This window comes from Heterodontus francisci, chromosome 18 (genome assembly GCF_036365525.1).
Source record: "Heterodontus francisci isolate sHetFra1 chromosome 18, sHetFra1.hap1, whole genome shotgun sequence".
Taxonomy (NCBI): Eukaryota; Metazoa; Chordata; class Chondrichthyes; order Heterodontiformes; family Heterodontidae; genus Heterodontus; species Heterodontus francisci.
Genome location: NC_090388.1, coordinates 77,469,605 through 77,482,149, shown reverse-complemented (window position 1 = coordinate 77,482,149; position 12,545 = coordinate 77,469,605). Strand labels below are relative to the sequence as shown.

At 46.8% G+C, this 12,545-nt stretch overlaps 1 protein-coding gene across 5 annotated transcripts in view; it reads left to right on the top strand.

Annotated features, from left to right (window-relative positions):
- Positions 1-6,989: 6,989 nt before the first annotated feature.
- The window catches only part of svopl (SVOP-like), a 154,002-nt gene continuing 148,446 nt past the window's right edge, over positions 6,990-12,545 (top strand). For 3 of the 5 annotated variants that reach the window (XM_068051049.1, XM_068051045.1, XM_068051050.1), the window contains exons 1-2: positions 7,507-7,566; positions 11,941-12,066. The gene's annotated coding sequence lies outside the window, so the exon portion shown is untranslated. Of the gene's footprint in view, positions 7,183-7,479; positions 7,567-11,940; positions 12,067-12,545 lie in introns of those variants that run through there. The other 2 variants (XM_068051046.1, XM_068051051.1) reach the window with 2 other exon arrangements.

The following is a 12,545-nucleotide window of genomic DNA, read 5'->3' as shown; positions in this document are numbered from 1 at the left end:
GTAGAAAGTTTAGCCAGAAGAAGGTAAATCATGGTAAAGTTTGATACAGTTGTATCAGATCTGGTGGTTCATAACAAGATGGGTTTTGCATCAGATACACTCAAGTTTGATCATTCATGACGTAAGGGAGCAAAGATGGGTGGGTGTACTGGTAAGCAATGAGAATAGGAGGCAGTTTTCCTTTTTTTTGGATGGGTCAGGACACCAAAGATGGAGATAAGGAGAAGATTTACTAGGAAAATAGCAGCAAAGGTGTATCTGCAGCATCTGCAGAGGTAACATTTCAGGTCAATGACCTTTCATCAGTACAAGTTTCGGCCTGACCTGGTGCGTTTTTCCAACATTTTCGGTTTCTAACTGACAAAGAGTTCTTGGTATGAGCCTACATAGAAGTTATTTGCCTTTCCAACAATCTTTACCAGTATCTCTCAAAGCTGATTTGCCTAACAAATTGTGGTGCTAATGAAACAATACACCGTTCGTGCTTTAACCACCTCAATTTTTTTCATTGACTTTGATATATCATTTGCCAGTTTACATCACTTTCCAACATTTCAGAAAGCTTGTTTGTGCGTCATTCTACCCATGAGCTCCTCTGTATGACAGGTAGCACCATTGCAGATAATTAGTTTTTGCCGTTTCCTCTCTTTCCCTTCTCCCCATATCCCCACACCCCACTTCCACCACCTTCTTTGTTTTGTTGGAGTGGAATATCCCAGATTTTCCTGGGTTGCTGTCCTTGTCAATGCCGCCAGCTCCTTTTTCTCTTTCCCACCTCCTTCCAAATGCTACTGGACACTGGGATGCTCTGCCAAGATGCCATTAGCTTAATAATAACAACACAAGAAATTTGAGTAGGAGTAGGGCATTTGGCCCCTGGAGACTACCCAGCCATTTAATACGATCATGGTTGATCTTCTACCTCTGCTACACCTTGCTGAGCATTCCTTGATTTCCTTAGTCAGCAAAAATTCACCAATCATTGACTTGAATATACTCAACAACTAAGAATCCACAGCTCTCTGGAGCATAGAATTCCAAAGGTTCACAGTCTCTTAAGTGAAGAAATTTCTCTTCATCTCAATTCTAAGTGGCTGACCCCTTATTCTGAGTCTATGATCTCTCATTCTAGACCCTCCAGCCAGAACAAAGAACAAAGAGAACAAAGAACAAAGAAAATTACAGCACAGGAACAGGCCCTTCGGCCCTCCAAGCCTGCGCCGATCCAGATCCAGATCCAGATCCAGATCCTCCCAGCAGATACCCTGTCAAGTCCCTTAAGAATTTTATGTGTTTCAATGAGATCACCTCATTCTCTTAAACTCTAGGGAATATAGACCTATTCTACTCAATCTCTCCTCAATGGACAATCCCTGCATTCCAGGGATCAGTCTAGTGGACCTTAATTGCATTCCCTCTATGGCAAGTATGTCCTTCCTTAGGTAAGGAGACCAAAACTGTATACAGTACTCACCAAGGGTCTATACAATTGCAGTAAGACTTTCTTAATAAATAAAAGCAAAATACTGTGGATGTTGGAAATCTGAACTAAAAACAAGAAATGCTGGAAATACTCAGCAGGTCTGGCTGCATCTGTGGAGAGAGAAGCAGAGTTAACGTTTCAGGTCAGTGACCCTTCTTCAGAACTAGCAGATATTAGAAATGTAAAAGGTTTTAAGTAAGTAAAGCGGGAGTGGGGCAAGAGATAACAAAGGAGAAGGTGTAGATAGGACAAGGTCACACAGAATAACCAACCAGAAGGTCATGAAACAAAGGCAAACAATATGTTAATGGTGTGTTGAAAGACAAACCGTTAGTACAGATAGGGTGTTAATGGACTGAAAAATGAACAGCCACAAACACAAACATGAAAAAAGTGGGTAGGCAAACTGAACAAACTAAGATAAAATAAAACAAAATAAACAGAAAAAAAATTAAAAACAGAAAAAATAAAAAATAACTAAAAATAAAAGTAAAATGGGGGGCCCGTCATGCTCTGAAATGATTGAACTCAATGTTCAGTCTGGCAGGCTGTAGTGTGCCTAATCGGTAAATAAGATGCTGTTCTTCGAGCTTGCTTTGATGTTCACTGGAACACTGCAGCAATCCCAGGACGGAGATGTGATTTGAGAGCAGGGGGAAGTGTTGAAATGGCAAGCAACCGGAAGCTCGGGTTCATGCTTTCGGACTGAGCGGAGATGTTCCGCAAAGCGGTCACCCAGTCTGCGTTTGGTTTTCCCAATGTAGAGGAGACCACATTATGAGCAGCGAATACAGTATACTACATTGAAAGAAAGTACAAGTAAATTGCTGCTGCACCTGAGAGGAGTGTTTGGGGCCTGGGATAGTGAGGAGAGAGGAGGTAAATGGGCAGGTATTACACCTCCTGCGATTGCAGGGGAAGGTGCCGTGGGAAGGGGACGAGGTGGTGGGGGTAATGGAGGATGGACCAAGGTGTCGTGGAGGGAATGATCCCTTCGGAATGCTGACAGGGGAAGGGAGGGGAAGATGCGTTTGGTAGTTGCATCACGCTGGAGGTGGCGGAAATGGCGGAGGATGATCCTTTGGATATGGAGGCTGATGGGGAGGAAAGTGAGGACAAGGGGAATCCCGTCGTGGTTCTGGGAGGGAGTGGAGGCGGTGAGGATTGAGGTGCAGGAAATGGGCTGGACACGGTTGAGGGCCCTGTCAACCACAATGGGGAGGCATCCTTGGTTAAGGAAAAAGGAAGACATGTCAGAAGCACTGTCATGGAAGGTAGCATCATCAGAGCAGATGTGTTGGAAACGGAGAAACTGGGAGAATGGAATGGAGTCCTTACAGGAGGCAGGGTGTGAAGAAGTGTAGTCGAGGTAGCTGGGGGAGTCGTTGGGCTTATAATGGATATTAGTAGACAGCCTATTTCCAGAGATGGAGACAGAGAAGTTGAGGAAGGGAAGGGAAGTGTCTGAGACGGACCATGTAAAGGTGAGAGAAGGGTGGAAATTATAAGCAAAGTTGATAAAGTTTTCCAGTTCGGGGCGGGAGCAGGAAACAACACCAATACAATCATCGATATACCGGAAAAAGAGTTGGGGGAGGGGGCCTCAGTAGGACTGGAACAAGGAATGTTCGACATATCCCACAAAAAGACAGGCATAACTAGGAGCCATGTGGGTACCCATTGCAATACCTTTTACTTGAAGGAAGTGAGTGGAGTTAAAGGAGACTTCTTTACTCTTATACTCTAATCCCTTTGTAATAAAAGTTAACATACCATATGCTTGTGTACCTGCATTTTAACTTTCTGTCATTTGTGTACAAAGACATCAAGATCCTGTTATAGGCCCTGAATCCCTTGGAGAATTCCATCAGATTCCCAATGTAACGTCCATGGGACTCTGGTGGAATCCACTGGAAAATGGCAAGTATGCAGTTGTGTTGGATCCACACTGATCCTGGGAGTCTGCTGTTATGAAGGGCGCAGTCTCCTCCTGCCCCAAGGTTGAGGTGGTGCCTTGGGGGTAGGAGTTCCCACTTCCCTAGCTCAATCAAGATAGTAAGTGTAGGACACTTGGGAACTACAGGTGACTTTGGACCTGTGGTTCCCAAAGCTCTCCACCACTGGGATTTTCCTTGTCTCATGTCTGACTCTGTTGTAGACTAATTGATAGAGATTGATTGTTATGATATGTCAACAACTCCATTATTGTTGTATCATGCAACTACCAGAATGGTAAAAGGGAAACTAGATGGGCATTGCTCAGTGGTAGCACTCTCAACTCTGAGCCAGAAGGTTAGGGGTTCAAGTCCCACTCTGGAAGTTGAACACTTAATTGAGATTGACCTTGGAAATTCTGGTCGGGTCAGCTCTGAAAGGTACTAATGGGCATGATAATGTCACACCCAAAATTCTGAGTCAGTAAACCATGCATTGTCTGTGACATTGCTAGTCACTGCAATTGTCAGTCAAGGTTAAATATGTTTCAAATTAGGTAACAGAACAAACACTGCTAGGTCAGGAATCAAATGGCAAGATGCCAAGTAAAGCTACCCTTTCCCAGAACTTCCAGACCATGATCTCTCAGCACTATCAAACTGCAAGCCCTTCACCCTACTCTCCCACCACTCACCACAACCTATCATCCCTCCCTAAAGTATTACCAAATCCAAGGATCATCACATCACTACCATTGGCAAACCCTGGACCACCCCACAAATCACCCAATAACCCAAATCCACAGTCGACTCCCCAAGGTTCCCCTGGTGCAATACTACCAGGTGCCAGAATTACCTCTAAACTACCAAATCCCAGTGCCCTTCAGGAACTGCACTTAAAACCCAGGAATCTCAGCCCTACACCTCCATGCAGTCTGTGACATGTTACCCAGCAGGGCACTCTGCATGTTGAGGGCTGTAAGAATGAGTAAGAGATAAAAATACCTGGAGGTAAGGGTCTGCAAATGAGATCTGACCCGAGCCCGCCAGAACCCCATCCGAGCCCGACCCGGGCCAAATCCTTCCATTTGCCCCGACCTGACCCAACCCAACCAGCAGTTAACTTACCTTCCATTTTTCACTTTGTTCCTGACCTACAAAAGCTTAAAATAACTGTAACAAAACCACCTTTAAAGTCCAAAAAGTAAATTAACATTAGAGTCACTTACCTGAGGTGGTGATAGAGTGTGTCCGAACCGGCCCGAACTGACCTGAGCCCGAATGCCAGACCAGGAAGTGCGAGCCGACCGGAACCCGACACATCCCGTCAGGTCCCGTCGGGTTCGGGTCGGGTAGCAGGCATGGAGGAATATTTTACAGGACTTTGGGAAGAGCAGGGGCCTGGGACGAAGAAGATAACAACAACAACAACTTGCATTTATATCACACCTTTAACATTATAAACCAACCCAAGGCACTTGAAGGTGAGTTGAGGAGGATGCAGAGAGGCTTCAGGGTGATTTGGACAAGTTAAGTGAGTGGACAAATGCATGGCAGATGCAGTATAATGTGGATAAATGTGAGGTTATCCACTTTGGTAGCAAAAACAGGAAGGCAGATTATTATCTGAATGGTTATAAACTGAGAGAGGGGAATATGCAGCGAGATCTGGGTGATCTCGTACACTAATCACTGAAGGTAAGCATGCAGGTGCAACAGGCGGTAAAGAGGGCAAATGGTATGTTGGCCTTCATGGTGAGAGGATTCGAGTACAGGAGCGGGGATGTCTTGCTGCAATTGTACAGGGCCTTGGTGAGGCCACACCTGGAATATTGTGTGCAGTTTTGGTCTCCTTATCTGAGGAAGGATGTTCTTGCTATAGAGGGAGTTCAGCGAAGGTTTACCAGACTGATTCCTGGGATGGCGGGACTGACGTATGAGGAGAGATTGAGTCGGTTAGGATTATATTCGCTGGAGTTCAGAAGAGTGAGGGGGGATCTCCTAGAAACCTATAAAATTCTAACAGGACTTGACAGGGTAGATGCAGGAAGGATGTTCTCGATGGTGGGGGAGTCCAGAACCAGGGGTCATAGTCTAAGGATACGGGGTAAACCTTTCAGGACTGAGATGAGGAGAAATTTCTTCATCCAGAGAGTGGTGAGACTGTGGAATTCGCTACCACAGAAAGCAGTTGAGGCCAAAACATTGTATGCTTTCAAGAAGGAGTTAGATATAGCTCTTGGGGGCGAAAGGGATCAAAGGATATGGGGGGAAAGCGGGAACAGGTTATTGAGTTGGATGATCAACCATGATCATAATGATTGGTGGAGCAGGCTCGAAGGGCTGAATGGCCTCCTCCTGCTCCTATTTTCTTTGTTTCTATATTTCACTTCACAGTGGCATTATAAAACGAAATATGAAACAAAGCCACATCAGGAGGTTTTAGGTCAGATGGCCAAAAGCTTGGTCAATGAAGCAGGATTTAAAGAGGGAAGTGAGGTAGAAAAGCAGAGAAGTGTATTGAGGGAATTATAGAGCTTCGGACCTAGGCAGCTGAAGACACAGCCACCAAATGTGGAGCGATTAAAGTCGGGGATGCTTAAGAGGCCGGACTTAGAGGAGCACAGATATCTTGGAGGGTTGTCGGGCTGGTGGACATTACAGAGGCCATGGAGGAATTTGAAAACACGGATGAGAATTTTAAAATGGAGGAATTGTTTAACCGGGATCAGTGTAGGTCAGCAAGCATAGGGGGGATGGGTGAAGGGGACATTGCGAGTTAGGACACAGACAGCAGAGTTTTGGTTGACCTCAAGTTTATGGAAGGTAGAATGTGGAAGGCTGGCCAGGAATGCATTAGACTGGTCAGGTCTGGAGCTAACAAAGGCATAAATGAAGGTTTCAGCAGCAGAAGAGCTGAGACATGAGCAGAGACGGACAGGCATTGGAGGAGGATGGTGTGGTCAACTCTGCCACAGGCTAAAGACAGATCAAGAAGGATGAGGAGGAATAGTTGTTGCCTTTGTTACAGTCACATAGGATGGCATTTGTGACTTTGATAAGAGCCACATCAGTAGCTGTTTTAGAGAGTTGGCATGTGCACGATGGGCCTAATGGTCTCCTGTGCTATACGATTCTATGCTTCTGTCCAGTGGATTGAATTAAGCAATTTAAATATAGCAGTACAGGAGCCCTCTTTTTTTGTTGCACAATTTACATTTAAATTGAAAGGGCATTTGAATTGTGGAGTTGGTGGGGGAGGGGGCTGCTTCAAGTTAAGAGCAGATCATAGATGGACCTTAGAAAAATGCCGCTTCATCCAATTGGAAAAGATTAATTATGAATTTTTTTTACAAAGCTTTAGTAACAAAAGTGAACCTTAACACCTTTTCACAGAGCGAGTGTTGAGGGCAGTATTTATCATCACACATGGACATATAGGCAGCTGCAATTGTTCAACCACCCATTAAATGGAACGAGCAAAGAATTAAGTAAGAATCAGTGTCACTCAACAAGTGAGCCGTCACTGATTTGCTGGTTAAATCACTGGAGCTAATTTGTGGCATGGCCCCTTTAAGAAGTTAGAGGTGAATGTTGAACCTGTTTGACTGGTGTAACCTGTTTACCAGTTTTTGCACCTGAGGAGAGAAAACGGCATGAGCCCCATGGTGATAATGTAACCAAAGGGAACTCACTCGCCAGCTAGTTTCTCTTTTAGATGTTTGAAGGAACAAAGCAGCTATTTCCTCCTCTTGACACAAGAAGGTAGGTTTAAGAAAAGCCTCTCTACAGATTGAAGCAGCCTTGTTGTTGTTAGAGGATGTGGTCCGTGGAAGAAGGAGCGGGTGGGGGGAGACTATTTATTAATGAAGGGGAAAAAGCAAAAAATAGGGAGTTTTCAAGTGTTTTGTTGAGGTAACAAAAATAAAACCAAATGATCTGCAGGGAAACTTTTGCAAAGAGGAAGGAGGTGTATGTGTGCGTGTCTATATATATATATATATATAGTTTAACAAATCTAGGTTTAGAACCATTCATGTACTTCCTCTCCTCCAAAAACAGTATGCAGGTGGAACTTGGCTGATTTTACACACAAACACACAACGCGGGCGAAAGTACCTGGGGAAAAAACCGGGCTGGATCTGTCAGGTGAGGGACTGTGGTCTGTGACTAAGGGCTGCGATTTGTGAAATTTCTGTTATGACTTGTGAAAGTCTTGTTGGTATTTTGGATATGCCCATCCCCATCCTGTGCCCCTCTCTAGTCATGTGTATCTCACAAGAAATTGAGACTTTGCTGAAATGCTGGTGTTTCCCTCTGAGTCACTGGATTCTCGGAGCTGCAAAATGTGAACCCGCCCATTAAATCTACATATACCTTTCAAGTTAATGCTCAGCTGCCACTCCTGATCGCAATCGTATGCAGGAAGGACAAAAAGTGAGCCCACCCTATGTTTTAACCTTACTTTTTGTGCCTGGAGCATGTTATTCTACTGTGATCAGGCCTTTGTTAGTTGTTGTGCAAAAGCAGTGTCAGCCTATGCTTCCAAGGTGCAGGTCAGCCATATTCTAATAACATTACGGAACAGTCTCAAGGCGCTGAATGGCCTACTCCAGTTCCTATGAGTTGTGAAGTTGATGGTTAAACTCCAGTCTAGATACTTGAACACATATTCCAGGCTGACACTCCACTGCAGTATGAAGAGAGTGCTGCACTGTAAGAGGTGCCATCTTTCAGACAAGAATTTAAACTGAGACTTTGCCTGCCCTTTCAGGTGGACATCAAAGATCGCAGTGGTCGCGATGGTGGTCCCACGGGCCATCGATCTGGTCGGGGGGTAATGACTGCCGTTCCTCCGGCCTGGGTATTCTGCTGCGGGGAGGTAACTTCACCATCTCCGAAGTTAAGGAGGTGGTGGGCGGCCGCCTCCTCGTAGCAGACGTGATGTACAACAACGCTCCGCTCCGGTTGATCAACGTGTACGCCCCGGTACAACGCAGCGAGCGGCTGACCGTCTTCCAGCAGCTCCCACTGCTGCTGGCGACGTCCAGGCCGGTCATCCTAGGCGGTGACTTCAACTGCATCATCGATGCGGCTGGACGATCCGGCAGTGACGACAGCAAACTGGACGCTACGTCCAGATTCCTAGTAGAAACAGTTAAGGATGCCAAACTGCACGACGTCTTCAGCAAACCTGCAGACGGAGCGCAGCGCAGATACACATGGTCAAGATCGGACGGGTCTGCCCGTTCCAGGATTGACTTCCTGTTTGTGTCCCGTGCTGTCACGGTCGGATCCACCGACGTCAAGCCGGTGTTCTTCTCCGACCACTGCCTCTTACTGGCCGACTGTCACTTACAGGACGACCAGCGGGTTGGCAGAGGGACGTGGAAGCTCAATGCGACACTGCTGACCCCAGAGAACGTTGAGGAACTCAAAAGGGATTACAAAGGTTGGAGGACCGTGAAACCCCTCTTTGAGTCTCCAGTTCACTGGTGGGAAGCGATTAAGGAGAACATCAAGAGGTTCTTCATCCACAAAGGTGTTCAGAAGGCGAGAGAGAGACAGAGGGAACTGTCCCGACTCCAGAAAATTATGCAAAATCTACTCCGGTTGCAGTCAATGGGGGTCGAGGTCAAGGAGGACCTCCAAGAGGTGAAGAGCCAGCAGGCCTCGCTCTTTGCCAAGGAGGCCTCCAAGATCATCTTCCGGTCCAGAGTCCGCTCCATCGAGCAGGATGAGACGTGCTCGCGTTACTTCTTCCAAAAGGTACACAGAGAGAGCTCTGTTATCAGCAGCCTGAAGGAAGAAGATGGCTCGGTAACGTCTTCGCAGTCCGACATACTAAGGATCAGCAAATCCTTTTATGCTGGGCTGTATGACGCGAAGCCCACAGACAGCAGAGCCTCCCAGTCCTTCCTGTCATCTATCACAGAGGTCTTAGATGACAGCAGGAGGGAGGGACTGGACAAGCCGCTAACTCTGGACGAGCTGACAAAGGCCGTCGAGTCTTTCGAGGCGAGTAAAACTCCCGGGAGCGACGGCTTACCGGTCGAGTTGTACTCGGCCCTGTGGGACTGGGTCGGCCCGGACCTGCTGGAAGTATACGAGAGTATGCTCCTGGCCGGTAGCATGTCAGAATCCATGAGAAAAGGCATCATCACCCTCATTTACAAGCAGAAGGGGGAGAGGGTAGAAATCAGAAATTGGCGGCCCATCTCACTGCTTAATGTTGATTACAAGATTCTGTCCAAAGTCATAGCCAGTCGAGTCAAGTCTGCTCTGGAGTTGGTGATTCACCCCGATCAGACCTGTACTGTACCCGGCAGGAAGATCTCTGATAGCCTCGCGCTACTCAGGGATACGATCGCCTACGTACGGGACAGGAGGGTGGACACCTGCCTCATCAGCCTGGACCAGGAGAAGGCTTTTGACAGGATATCGCACACCTACATGATGGACGTGCTTTCCAAAATGGGGTTTGGGGAGGGAATCTGCAATTGGATCCAACTGCTCTACACAAACATCAGTAGCGCAGTGTCAATCAACGGGTGGGAATCTGAAAGTTTCCCGATCAAATCTGGAGTCAGACAGGGCTGTCCTCTGTCCCCGGTCTTGTTTGTTTGCTGTATTGAACCCTTTGCTGAGTCTATTAGGAAGGATGCGAGCATAAGAGGGGTGACAATCCCAGGCAGCGGAGGCACTCAGGTCAAAACCTCCCTGTACATGGATGACGTCGCCGTCTTCTGCTCGGATCCGCTGTCCGTGCGCAGACTGATGAGCATCTGCGACCAGTTCGAACTGGCCTCGGGAGCCAAAGTTAACCACGGCAAGAGCGAGGCCATGTTCTTTGGGAACTGGGCTGACCGATCCTTTGTCCCCTTCACCGTCAGGTCAGATTACCTGAAGGTGCTGGGGATATGGTTCGGAAGGGCCGGGGCGTGCACCAAAACATGGGAGGAGCGAGTAGCCAAGGTACGACAAAAGTTGGGCATGTGGGGGCAGCGATCTCTCTCCATTGTGGGTAAGAACCTGGTCATCAGGTGCGAGGCGCTCACGTTGTTGCTCTACGTGGCGCAGGTCTGGCCCATACCCCACTCCTGTGCCGTGGCAGTCACCCGAGCCATTTTCCGCTTCGTCTGGGGATCTAAAATGGACCGGGTCCGGAGGGACACGATGTTCAAATCTCTGGACATGGGCGGGAAAAATGTACCCAACGTGGCCCTCATCCTGATGACCACCTTCGTGTGCGGCTGCATCAAGCTATGTGTAGATCCCCAGTACGCAAACTCCAAGTGTCACTACGTGCTGAGGTTCTATCTGTCCCCGGTGTTGCGAAGGATGGGCCTGGTCACATGGCCGCGGAACGCTCCGTGCAGTTGGGACGTGCCGTACCACCTATCCTTCGTGGAGCAGTTTCTGCGGAAAAACACCTTTGACCACCGGTCCATCAGGCAGTGGTCTGCACGGAATGTCCTCAAGGCCCTACGGGAAAAGGAAACGGTGGATCCTGTCGGATGGTTCCCCGAGCAGACCGTCAAAGTCATTTGGCGGAATGCCTCATCACCAGAACTTTCAAACAAGCACCAAGACGTAGCTTGGCTGGTGGTGAGAAGGGCCCTCCCCGTCAGATCCTTCATGCACACCCGAAGTCTCGCCCCCTCCGCACAGTGCCCCCGCGTTGGCTGTGGTGGGGAAGAGACGGTCGCCCACCTCCTCCTGGAATGTGCCTTTGCAAAGCAGGTGTGGAAAGAGATGCAGTGGTTTTTGTCAAGGTTCATCCCAAGCAGCTCTGTAACACAGGAGTCTGTGCTCTACGGGCTGTTCCCAGGGACGCACACCGAGACAAACATCAACTGCTGCTGGAGGACTATCAATTCGGTGAAAGACGCCCTTTGGTCTGCCCGAAACTTGCTGGTCTTCCAGCGCAAAGAGTTGTCCACCACCGAATGTTGCAGACTGGCACATTCCAAGGTCCAGGACTACGTGCTGAGGGACGCACTAAAGCTTGGGGCAGCCGCAGCAAAGGCTCAATGGGGAAAGACCACAGTGTAAGGTTCCCCCACCAAGCTAGACTGAGGGGCTGGATCCATGGGAAACCCCTCGAACTGTATCGTTAATATTCTGAATTGCTGTAAATGTAAAACTGTAATTGACATGACAATTGAGAAACGGAAGGGTTGGGAAGAAACTCATGACAGTATTGAAGGAAACTGATCTCCCTTGCAATGTTTGTACTTTTTGGTGCTGTTTGGAAACTGTTTGGCAATGTAATTTTTACAGATTTTTATGAATAAAGTATATTTTGGAAATAAAAAAAAATAAAAAAAAAAAATCAAAGATCCTTGTATGGGGAAAATTTTGTCTGCTGTAAAGTGTAAAAATGTATATGGCATAACAAATGAAATGGAAGGGTTGTGAGGCAACTCATGATTGTATTGAAGGAAACTGATCACCTTTGCACTGTTTGTATTTTTTGACTTGGTGCTGTTTGAAACTCTTTGGTAATGTATTTTTTTACAGATTTTTATGAATAAAGTATATTTTGGAAATAAAAAAAATCAAAGATCCCACAGCACCATTTGAAGAGCAGGAGAGTTATCTAGGGCATCCTGAGCAACAATTATCCCTCAACCAACATCTACACAAGTGGGTAATCTGGTCATTTATTTCATTTGTTTTTGGGATCTTGCTGTGCACTAATTGGCTGGCACATTTCCTACTTTACAACAGTGACTGCACTTCACTTTACGTTGGCTTCAAGTGCTTTGGGAAATTCTGAGGTTGTGAAAGGTAGAATGGAAATGCAAGTCTCTCTTTTTTGTAGGGTACAGCTTCAGAGATGCTTCTGCTTCCTGGCAAAAGGAATCCCAATATAACAAAATGTCATTATTATTTTAAGACTTTAGATTAAAAGACTAAATTATGAAGATTGGAACTCCATGTAACTCAGGTGTTAGTAGAGAGCAAGCCCAAAATATGCCTGTAAGCATGAGAAAAGGTTAAAAAATGAAAACCTTACAAGGGAGTAATACAATTGAGTGGTTCTGATATTGTCATAAATCTGTGTAAATGTAGCTAGAGTACTTTTTTTATTAAGATGTTAAACCAAGATTCTGTCTTCCGTA